Source organism: Apostichopus japonicus, chromosome 16 (genome assembly GCF_037975245.1).
Source record: "Apostichopus japonicus isolate 1M-3 chromosome 16, ASM3797524v1, whole genome shotgun sequence".
Classification (NCBI taxonomy): Eukaryota; Metazoa; Echinodermata; class Holothuroidea; order Aspidochirotida; family Stichopodidae; genus Apostichopus; species Apostichopus japonicus.
In genome coordinates, this window is record NC_092576.1 from 34,243,436 (window position 1) to 34,255,571 (window position 12,136).

The 12,136-nt window shown below is 38.3% G+C and overlaps 1 long non-coding RNA gene across 2 annotated transcripts; it reads right to left on the minus strand.

Moving 5' to 3' along the window:
• Positions 1–3,582: 3,582 nt before the first annotated feature.
• On the minus strand, positions 3,583–6,385 carry LOC139982799 (uncharacterized). 2 transcript variants are annotated; one of them, XR_011798358.1, is made up of 3 exons: positions 6,212–6,385; positions 5,684–5,763; positions 3,583–3,976 (listed from the first exon to the last, which is right to left on the minus strand). It is a non-coding gene; the product is annotated as an uncharacterized lncRNA (long non-coding RNA). The 2 variants fall into 2 exon arrangements; XR_011798357.1 differs by lacking the exon at positions 3,583–3,976 and adding an exon at positions 4,830–4,920.
• Positions 6,386–12,136: the final 5,751 nt, after the last annotated feature.

Consider the following 12,136-nt stretch of genomic DNA (forward strand, 5'->3'; position numbering starts at 1 on the left):
TTCATTATCAGTTTCAATAATCTCTTATGTTATTATCTGAAATATGGTTATCACACGTCTATATTTCCCACGACATGTCCAATTTCTACTGACTTTACGGTGTTAAGCAGATTTATAATACTGCCTACAGCATCCGGATTTTAAATATATTTAACCAAGTCTGCAAAATGTGACCCATTTTGCCATTCCGTAGAGCATACATTGGGTACTGTGACCCATTCCTCAGATGAGTTACTGCCTTCATAAGTGTGTCCATCTCCTCTGTCTCAATGTGCATTTCGTGAATTGTTTCAGAGTGCTTGTGCAAAACTATGGATGACGTTCAAACCATTTATCAATCGGTTATTTAAGGTAAAATATAGTTGCTTCCATTAAAAAGTAACTGAAAATAATCGTTAATAGTAGTCACATTAGAATTATCTCTCTCTCTTCAGATTCATTTCCAGAATCTTTCAAAATAGCCCATGTTGTACCACTGTCAAAGAAATTGAATTTAAATCAAAATGACTTACATAATTACAGACCCATTGCCAATCTTTTGTGTCCCTGGAAGGTTTAAAGGTCAAGCGACACGTAGACTTGACTTTACATAATATTAAACTTAACAATTCTAACATTAACAAAAACCCAACACCGCGATTTTTTTCCGTCTCCAAAGGGGTAGAAATCGGTAAAAAGTACTATTACGTAATAGATTCAGTGACGTCACGGGGGGGGGAGCGCAGAAGAGTGCAAACTGTATATGTTCTGCGCAATGCATTGGGTATGTAGAAATCTCAAACTTCTCGAAAATATTACCTATTTCAGCAGTCTGTTACAAGAAAGTTAAGATTTGGATTAAGATGAAAAATCACAAATTTATACATAAGACATCGAACAAAACATCCATTGACTTCTTTTTTTATAAATTCCTTGCATTTTCTTCCTATCAAGCAACATAAACTCCGCAAAAATCAGCTAGATTGACTCGTTCAGGGAAAGCCGAAAACAAATGACGTCATTTGTTTACCAAGTCGAAAGTGAATGATATCGTCGCATACGATATTGCTACCACATACAGTTTCTATACACGCACTGTAGTACGCATATATACACAGCACACCAAGCTTATACATATCGCGAAATGGCTGCCGGTGGCATTGACACACAGTATTTAGATAGCAACGGCGAAGAAGTAAGGGAAATGGAGGACATGGTGGACGATCGTGGGGAAGTTTTTCCCTACATGTTCGAACCGGAGACCAGCAAAGAGGAAGCGAGATCGGACAGCGATGTCGAAATTGATCGTCTTGACGGAATACAACGGTAACGTTACGCCTAGCGTACTATACTGTATATAGGATAGTTGTGTCACTAGTAAGGCCTAGAACCGATAAATGTTTCCTAACTTTGCTCATACTCTTAGCTAGCCAATTTGATGGGGCAGCAAAATTAACATGAAAGTGCGGTCGAGTTAAGTTAAGTTAAGGAAGTTACTACTTTCCTTAAAAGTTGTGGTAGCACATGCCCCGGAACATGTCACAGAGACATATTTCATTTGGTTAGTAGATTGAAGGAGCCAATTGGAAGAGTGCACAACAAATTCAGAGGTGGCCTATTATTAATTTCCTAGCAGTTGTAGTGGCAAATTAGTGAAGTTACCACAAATCAGGGAAAGGGTGGGGCATGGAAAAGGTGGCACCTCACACCAGCTTTTTGTCATTTCCGCTTGAGCTAATTACATAACCAGATTTTCTCAATCTAGGGAATGGATTCAGAAGTGGGAAAGAGTTGGAAACGAGGCAACATCGGCCTGTTTTATTTTCCTTTGCAGCATTCTCCCAACAGAGGCAAGACTTCTAAGAAGAGGCTACCCCCTCCTTATTAGTGATGTTACTTGTAAGGAGCTTCAACGGTAGATTGCCCTTCAGAGGTGCCCCTTTTCTATTTTGACATGTTAGTACAGTATGCCCCAATAATTGAGGTCGGTATGAAGTCATCGAATTGGCTCTTTATTATTTGAACTGGTTTGTATTGTTTACAGGTGTCATTGTGGCCAATGTGATGTGATGCCTACAGCAAGGGAGTGTAGATGCTGCAGCGAAATAGATAAGTAAGGACTGTGATGGATGAAGAAGGTGCTGCATGCATAACCTTACATCCAGGTTTTGAAGCTATGTGCCTGAACCCATTGTTCCTTCAGACAGCCTACTACATGTACCGTCAAACAGTATGGTGGACGTGCACAGGAAAACAGGATCCAAGAGTAAGTATAGACTACATAATTTTTGTTGTATACCTTTATTCATTGCTCTGACCTGCTGTTGAAAGATGTAACAATACAGAGAGTGTATTCATAGTTTTGTTTCATTGTGAAAGGAATAACATTAAGATATAGATTTGATCAAGAAAATTTGTGCACCATGTTCAAAACCTGCTTCTGATTAGGCCATTTTGTCCAAAAAGTGGTGTAATGCCCTTGAGGTTAACCCTTATCATGCTGACTGACATAGTAGTCATTAACACAGCCATGGAACCAAATGCCACACAAAAAATGTCCACCATGCTTGTGCACGATCCATTTACAAATTTTAGTCCCCGAGATACAATGATCAGTTTGTATAAATGGCATAGCTAGGCTTACTTTAGGGGAGGCAGATTTAGGGGCCAAGCAAATTCTGGAAATCATATAGAAATTTATTTTAAAATTGACGTCCCCAGATGGCTACCAAGCTTTTGTGTGTCTTCATCTTTTATAGCTGGTTTTCATATGATTATTTTACAGGAAATACAGACACACAGCATACAGACAACTTGCACGGATGAGCTAGCAGTTTTTAGGGAAGGAGATTTGTGTTGTCTCCCATCCTATGCAGTAAGGAGGATTAGAGAAGCTTTACCATCTGAACAGTATGAAGGATTTAAATTATCAAGACTGTGAGAATGTGGACTGTTTATGCCAAGTCATAGTATCATTTCTGCAAAGTTTTATAGAAACAGGGTTCAGTCCTGTCTGTTTTGTGGCTGAATGGTGAACATTTTGGAATTCCAGCTTACATTTTTCTGGTTCATGGTATTAACTACAATCTTGGATGAAATTTTACATTTTCAAGTTTGGAAAGTACATAACAGTACTAAATAATAAAAACTCAAGTTAATTTTTTGTATGTATTCTCTCTTGTAAGCAAAGCTGTCACTTCTAGTAGCCTGCCAACAAAATCTGGATGATTGGAATCTCAAATATACTAGGTTAAAATAGAAGAATAGTTTGAATAAAGTACCCTAAACCACTATGTCAATGGGATCTGGAGAGTTTAGGCTTTCATTTTAATAAAAGTGTAATGAGAATCAATCTGAAATTGTTCATTAATCCATGGAATATCAAGATTACTTGATCATAAATGGGATGAAAAAAATCACATTTTATCCCATGCGGGGAACAAACAGCAAATTTCTGTCAACTCTTTTCGAGAAAAACAAAAAATGACAACATGTTTGAAACACCAAAGTTGCATACAAATAGTAAGTCAGCATGAAATTTATATTTTTGAAGTCTAAGCTCTCTAGAGAGGAATACTTGTCATTGGAACTTTTTTTTAAATATAATGTTATCATTTAGTTAGTTACAATGGAAACCAGATGTAAGTAAAACTTTAATGTAAAACTTTAGCAACTTCCCTAAAGGCTGGTAGCGACCTGTTAATTAACACTGCTCTGCAGCTGTGCCAAAACATCATGTGAACAGACGATTCACAGAGTCGATTGCTCCCCACTACAATGAAACAAAATTAGAAATTGGGAGGACATCAACTACAGTACTTCAGCAAAGCTTTTGAAATCTGCTTCGGTGTTGTTCTATGGCATCCTCATTGTTCGGATGAACATAGGAGCTTGCAAGTGGTAGGGGCTCTTTTCTGACAGGAACAGGACACTCCTCTCCCAGAGTTCCACTTCTGCAGAAGTTGTTGCAAGCAGTCAAGAAGTTCCCATACATAATCTGTAGAATAGTAAAGATATGAAGAATAATATAATAATAGTTCTTAAAAACATACCATTTAGATAGAGGCATTCCAATCACTCCATTTCGGTCAGTAGGCATGGCACAGTTGTTAGTTAAGTCTTTGGATGCCCAACTAAGGCGACAGCTGAGTACACCTCAATTGGTGTGGATACATGGGTCAGGTTTTACCTGACAACTTGTGCCTGAACAATTCCAATATATTTTTTACTGATTACAGCAAAAACCCTACACCTGTTTGTGCACCTAATATTATGGATTATGTAATCTTCAGCAGGATGTGTGGTCATTTTCTCAGTAGCTTAACCACTGTTTATGTAGTAAAGTAAACACGTGGACAGAGTAACATCCTGTCTCATCCCCTTGTAATCCATGGTAAAAGAGTGTATAAGATGCAACTTTCACCATTTGTATTCAGTAGCAGATATCCAGCCAAGTGAAGATATAATATACTCTGTTAAATCCAACTACTTCTTTGTGCCTTTATTTCTTGTTCACATACAGCTGTGACAACTCTACCAGATACAGTATGTATATGCTAATTGAAGTAAAGACTGATGGCCTCACCACATATTCCAGACTACCCCACAGTGTTGGTGTCAAAATTAATAATGATCCTCTTTCCAGAAAGTTATGGCATCAATTGATTTTCCAGACTAATCTACTATCAATCTTGAAATTACCTTGAAGCGTCATCTTTGTCATGTACAGATGAATTAACTGACGGAGAGTAGTCCGGACTACCTGGCGGTTTTTCGGTGTATCCCGATGTGGAGCCACAGTAGCAGACGGACCATCATCGCCACTGTGAGATGGCCCTGGTTGCTTTGATGGTGTTCTTGTCTCTGTTGGTCCAGTCAACAACTTCAATGGTGGTAGGGGACCAGTGAACACTGGACTTCTACATACATGTGTTACATTCACTGAAAATTAGAATAAACGCTTATTATACCACACACATACAGTAGGCTGCTCTTGGACAGGGGTCAGCTGCCTAGATGGTTCACATATCTTTTCTGGAGGAGAGCATATCGTCCTGCTTTATGTGGCTGCAAAAATATAGGCCACTCACACCATGAGCATTGCAAATGACTACAGCTTGGTTTCATATAGTATAACTACAATGTAATCTCCCTTCTCTCAGTAACTATAGATGTAGCCTTTATATTTTCCTGTGAAGCCATCAGGTATAGCCTCCTCAACCACTCTCGTCAGGCAGGCGGATATGATGGATAAAATACAATGTATATTATCCCCTAGTCAGCCTGCCCGATGTGCAGTTTTAATTGCTTTTTTGCTTTCAACGAGTACTGTTTCTAAAATTTTGGCCCCTGTACTCACTTCTGCTATAGAATACTCTATAGATGTATGAAAGTTTTCCATTCTTCCTTGTATTACCCTAGCTTACACTTCTGTACCACATTTTCTCCCCCACCCCCCCCTCCCCATCCATCACTCTATTAAAGCCTATTTATGGGGACCTTTCGGCCGAAATACTGCTGCCTCCTTTTTGTCTGGTAGCTTGCCCCCCCATATAAATGCGTCGATTTTTTACTGGTGCAGATTCCTTGTATCCCGTTCAAAACTGACTACTTAAATCTTTAACGCCTGTCACCACCCTCCCCTCCCCCATTTCCCAACTGTTTTTTCGGTAATATCAAGCACATGTCTATAAGATCATGCTACCTTTAGATGGAGATGTACATTCTGCAGAATCCTGCCTTTATTTTCACTGCAGTTGGTTGGGGAACAGCTTCTAGATTAATCTAAGTATTGAAAATTGGGAAAGAAAATAACAAGGAAGTTATGAAAGTTCATTTAAGAAAGCAGTTTGATATGTTTGAAAGTACCTGTCACAAGCGTTTTCTCTTGTAACAAAAATTGCAGCCCTACCAACAAAAATGGCAAAATATAAGGATGTCATTTACTGTGAAACATATGAGCTATGACTCTGAGTATATAGATAGGTGGGATCACATTATAATATTGGGCAAAATGACATGTAAACATCTTATGCTTGTTATTCTGGATTTTTCATGATGTACCACAGATAAAAGTTAATATAGCCCTAGCCTACGCCTAACTTTATCGTCGCCGTACCTAATTTAGGGCCTAACTAACTGAACGAAATTATAAGAATTAGCATACTGTAAGTTAGTAATAATACCAAGTTCGTCCTTGTTGTAGTAGACCTAGGCCAGAAAATACACTTACTCTTTTCCGATCCAGCTTCGCAACTACTGGTCTACTTGTTTCTATATCTCCTCGAGATTTGAAGATACTTTCTCCAAATAGAGAAGGAACGGCATTGTCTTGTAGACGGCGAGCTGTTGGTGTTCCAAGTCCAAGTTGCGCGGATAGGCGATAGGAATCGAAACTTTAACTGGTGAAGAGCGCACTGCACACATAGATTCGCAAGATTCGCTCGAAGGTCCAAGCCAATCTGTACTTAGGCAGCTAGGCTGGCTGTGTGCACTGGTACTAAGCTATCGCTGTATACAGTGTTTGACGAACACGAAACTTTATTGTACTGTTGTGCACCCATTCTCATCTGATATTTTGTTTACTGTTCATGACGTATTGTTTACGGCTTTGATCTCGGTTAGCATATTAGGCATATCTAGCTTTGGTAACATTGGCGGTTCCCCCCGTGACGTCATTATCTTACGGAATTAGCTTGGTTATTAACGTAATTAAAACAGCAAAGAAACAATTGCGGAACTCCAAATTTGGAATATAGGGTTTTGATATGTAGCTTTTCAATTTGTGTAAGTTTGAAGGAAATCTGTTACGTGTCACTTGACCTTTAAGAGAAAATTGCAACTGCACGGTTGCAAATTTATTTACACGACTGTGGGCTATTCTCTATGATGCAATCCGCATATCGTAGTTTCCCCTCTACTGAGACTGCTTCCATCAAAATATACAACAATATGCTTTTTGCTATTGATAAAGGTCTTGAGGCTGTCGTCGTCTTGCTTGACTTCTCGTCAGCTTTCGACACGATTGACTATCAAATCGTCTTTAAATATTGCAGCGTAGCTACGGTATTTCTATAAATTTGCTTGAGTCCTATATTAAAGACCGAAAGCAAACGTAAATGATTCTCTTTCTAATGCTTACATCAATACATTGAGGGCTCCACAAGGGTCTGTCCTTGGACCATTTGGATTTATTTGTATACTCGTCCTTTAATTAATCTTATCGATTCACATAAGGGTGTTCAACCCGTATGTATGCTGACAATACGCAACTTTACATGATCATAAAACAAAATGATCATAATGCATGTCTAACCAGTATCTACAATTGTATCGCTGACATCAAGCAATGGTGTACTTACATCAGTTCACTCATTAACGATTCAAAGGCCGAAGTCAACCAAGTTCCCTCCCTTTCCATTTTAGAAATTCGAGTAACCTATCTGACCTCACTGTAGGCACAAATACAGTGCCTTCCGAAAATGCACGTGATCTTGGTGTATTGCTTGACGATAAACTCGTTTGCAAAACTATATTCAGAATAGTTGTCGTTTAGCTGCGTATGGTATATACAAAATTGGTAAATTCAGGAGGTATCTAGGTGAAGGCTCAACTGAATGACTGGTTCAAGCTTTTGTTTCCTTCTTTCTGGATTACTGCAACAGTTATTGTCAATTTGCATATAGCTCCCCTTCAGAGAATTCAGAACGCTGCTGCGCGCCTAGTCTCACTCACTGAAAAGTTGATCACATCACTCCTGTACTACGTTCATTGCACTGGCTTCCCATCTCTCAGCACACCCAGTTTGAGATCTACGCTCACCTACAAAGTTATCAACGGGCTTGCTACTCAATATATCACTGACTTTCTTTCCCTTTTGCGTCGGTCAACTACAGTTACGCTTCGCTCTTCCTATCATGCGCATTTGTAATTAAATCCTGGTCTACGTACCTGCACTCACGCGTTATGGCGATCGTTCATTCTCTGTCGCTTCACCTTCTCTTTGGATCAAACTCCCATTTCACGTTCGTGACTCTCCCACCCCTGTAATGTTTTAAGAGACAACTTATAACATTTATGTTTGATTCCTAGCTTCTATTTTTGTACTTGGTTTCCACTGTCTCTTTCCTACTTTTTAAAGCGCTATATTAAGCGTTATATAAATTTAATTTATGATTATTATTATTTATTTTGCACATTTTGGAAGATTTCAGTTACCATTTTCTCTGCAGAAAAAGGACCAAGAAAACAAATAAAAATATAAAGGACTATTAAATGTTGTTAACTGACTGTTAATTGCATTCTATAATTTCATTTTAAGATCGAAATTCAGACAAATTAATAACATTACGCCCTTGATATCTTTTAGAACAATTCAGAAATCGAATTAACATGTCTCACCATATATTTTCAATCTGCTGATTCTAACTTTGTTGTCGCTGTGTATGGAATATTTGGTTTTATATTCCTATTCATCAGCGTTGAAGCTATATGAAACAGATAATCCCAGCCATAATAATATATAACAGGGGCGTGTCAAGGAGGGGAATTACTATTCTAAGCGGAGCGCCAACGTTAGTTGGCGCGCAGCGTATAAGATTTTTTTTTTTGTGATAACCCCCAGATCACCGGAAATAGCACTTCCGGGGCTTCAAAATGTTCAACAAGATCTACACTTTGCCTGAGAACCAAGTATTTCCCAAAATTTTACCCATATTTACCCATCCATTACCTTTCTGGAGTTAGTCACCAGTCACACATCTTGCTCGACCTCATCGCATCACCTGTGGATCATTGACTTTTTTGTGATTCTACGTCGCGGCCCACGATACCCGTCAGTCCCACTTTTCAAGGTTTTAACTCAATATTTGTTCAGAATTTGAAACTTTACATTTCTCGTAAATAAATTCTTCAAAACATACCCATACTATTCTAAGCGGAACGTCACCATCGGTTGGCCCGCAGCGCACAAGAACAATTTTGGGGTTTTGATAACCCCCCAGATCACCGGAAATGGCACTTCTCGGGCTTGAAAATGTCCAACCAGATCTATATTTGTTCTTCAGAAACAAGTATTTCCCAACAGTTCCCCCCTCCATCCATAACCCTTTTGAAGATTGTCACCAGTCACACATCATACTCGACCCCAACGCATCGAATCTCATGTGGATCATTGCTTTTGTATAATAATACAATACCCGTCAGCCCCACTTCCCAAGGTTTTTAACCCATTATTTGTTCAGAATTCGAAACTTCACATTTCTTGTAAATAAATACGCCAGAATTTTATCCACAGACAACCAATAAAGAAAAAAACCTACTTCAACCCCTAACAGACCCGTCAAAATTGCACGAGTAGAGGGAAGTGTGTTAAGGAATGTTGGTCAGGGAATTTTTTGAAAATTCCGACACAGTTAATTTATTGGTCTACAAATATTAAAACCTCTTTTAACGGCTACTATAAAACTTCGTTGGAGGACATGAAAAAAAAACTAATATTTCCGAAACCGAAAACTATACACAAATACAGTTTAGAGGCTGCTCATGCTGCAACGCCATATTCATGCTCACTGATATAATGTGATATCTGCTGTTTGCTTTACAAATTCGAATATTTGAAATGAGACTGAAATAAATAACTTTTATCTGTTTATTGTGCAATGCCACACTTTCATTTCAAAAGACGCACAGTTTCAAGTTCATTACACACTGAAGGCTTAAATTCTCTATCTGCCTTCAGCTTAGGGAAAATCTTGGGATTTTCACCCCTAGATATCGCTATCGATATTACTAGATATCCACACACTACAGTGTCTTTGGGATTTCTTCGGATTTTTCGGAGCCTGGTCTTGGTAAATTGCAAAATCGTGAGTGTTCACACTCCATGTAGGTCAGTGCACGACGTCACTAATATACAACCCGATCACTTATTATCGATGAAGTGGTGTGTTGACGGATTTTGTCAAGGTCTTGGTACTACGGGCGAAGGTAATTAATTCAGTTTCGTAAATCATCGGGAAGCGATTAGAAGGATGGGGCGTAGGGTTGTGGGGCGCGCGATTTCATGCAGATAGACCAATCTCAAGAAGTGATGGGTGCAGCCCCCCCCCTCCCCCATGATACGTCCTTGGATACACTCCATGATATTCAAATGAGATGTGCTCAATTCTCCAATCGCATGCGGAATTTATGTTTAGATCCATTGTACAAGCCCTGAAACTAGGTTTGGGTAACAATTAGCATTCAGGTCTGAGTGTATAGCATTTTATCTCTGGATGGCGAGTTGGGTGCATCGAATGAAATATGTCTAGTGCAGTTCGCATATTGATCCTGGTCTTATTTCGGAATGCGTAATGTTACTTAACGACTCGGTCGAGTTCGAGACCAGCCACATTTGCTTTCATATCACAATATTACAATTGTTTAAGGCGTCCACACACACGCGCGTTATTATAGACCATATATAATAATATACATATATTCATTAGTGAGATATGAAAATGGAAATGTCAAAAGTGGAGTTGTCGGTGTAAAGGGTAGGGTAAGGCGCAAACCCCTCCGAAATCCGAAATTCGTCACTGGCTAAACTGTGTATATAATAGGGTTCTGCGCTGTATTTATGTCACTGTTACTCTTTCTCTTCCCGGTGTCTTGGCGTTTATCTTCTTCTCTTTCCTTTTCTCTTTTTCAATTCCCTTCCTTCCTCTCCCTCCTCCTCTTCACCCCCTCTTTTTCCCTTTTTTATAACTCTTATTTTACTCTCCTTTTTTTCTTACCCGCAGGGCGCGCCCCCAACGCCCCCTTCTGGATACGCGCCAATATAAGATTTCGCATGGATCGAATCTATTAATTTTAAATGGTTAAAATTCATGCAATGAGAATTTCCAAGACAATTGTTTATTATATGATTTATATAATTTAAGCTAAATACGTAGAGTTACTTTACTCCTGCTAGCAATAACATTTACATGAATTTTTCAATGGTCTCCAGTGTGTATGTTCTAATACAACAATATGATATTCATTTGAAATTGCAAGCTTTTAATTTATAAATATTTGGCGGTATTTGTCAGTATTATTTGGTTTGCAATTATCAATAGTAAAACAACATGAATTTCGTGCTATCTATCGCAGACAAGATATTTGCGATGATTTATAACATTAAGGAATTGTAACTTGTATAAGACTCCTATTGAACCATTCTCACGAAGGAAACTATAAATTAGAAGTCAGTATAATATTTAGAGCAATGTATAAAGGGAGATATTATCGTAAAAACGAATTGTAGAATACTTAACCGGAAAAATGAATCTAATACTTAGCTATTAATATTAATTTATTTTCATTCGCAAAATTGAGCTCCTCTCAAAAGAAAATATTAGCTAGAAACCTTAGCAAATGTGGCTTCCTATTTGCAGTCATTTCCCCATGGACACTCTGGTTGTCTCCAAAGCGGCACAAGTCAGCAGTCATCAGAGAATAGTGCTGCAGTTTAGTCGCATGCTACCTCTTAATCTTTGTATGGATTTCTTATTAATTCGAACAACCTCCGATATCTTTTAGCGGAAATACGAATTTAGCCGTTGAATAATATATTTAATTAACATAACCGTTACCGAAGAAATAGTTGTAATGTATATTTATATCTTTTAGATTTGTTTATTAGTAGATATCATACAAATGTAGTCAGTATGCTGTTGAATGGCATCCTGTAATCAGGCTAGGTTTAGCTAGTTTTAAAACAGTTATTTGACCCAGTTCGTTTATTTAATGGTGGTAGTGGTAAGGTCAGGGTGCGAGGCGTCCGAACTTCTCTGATGTTTTTTATAACGATTTAATTATGGACTTCTAAGTTAAAACTTCTTTTTCTGAAATTATAGAACGCACTTAAAATTCATTTAAAAGAGGAATGGATTACATTACCCAATTTATGCTATACTGAAAGGCAAAATTGGTCACATTTGGCAGACTTATATAAGACCATATTTAAAATCCGGATACTGTAAGCAGTAATATAAATCTGTTTAAACACTAACGTAAAGCCAGTACTAAGAGGGCATGTCCTGGGATAAATAGACGTGTGATAACCATATTTATTGATGGGTATCGTTATGTGTTGTCTCAGATAATAACATCAGAGATGATTGAAACTGATAAC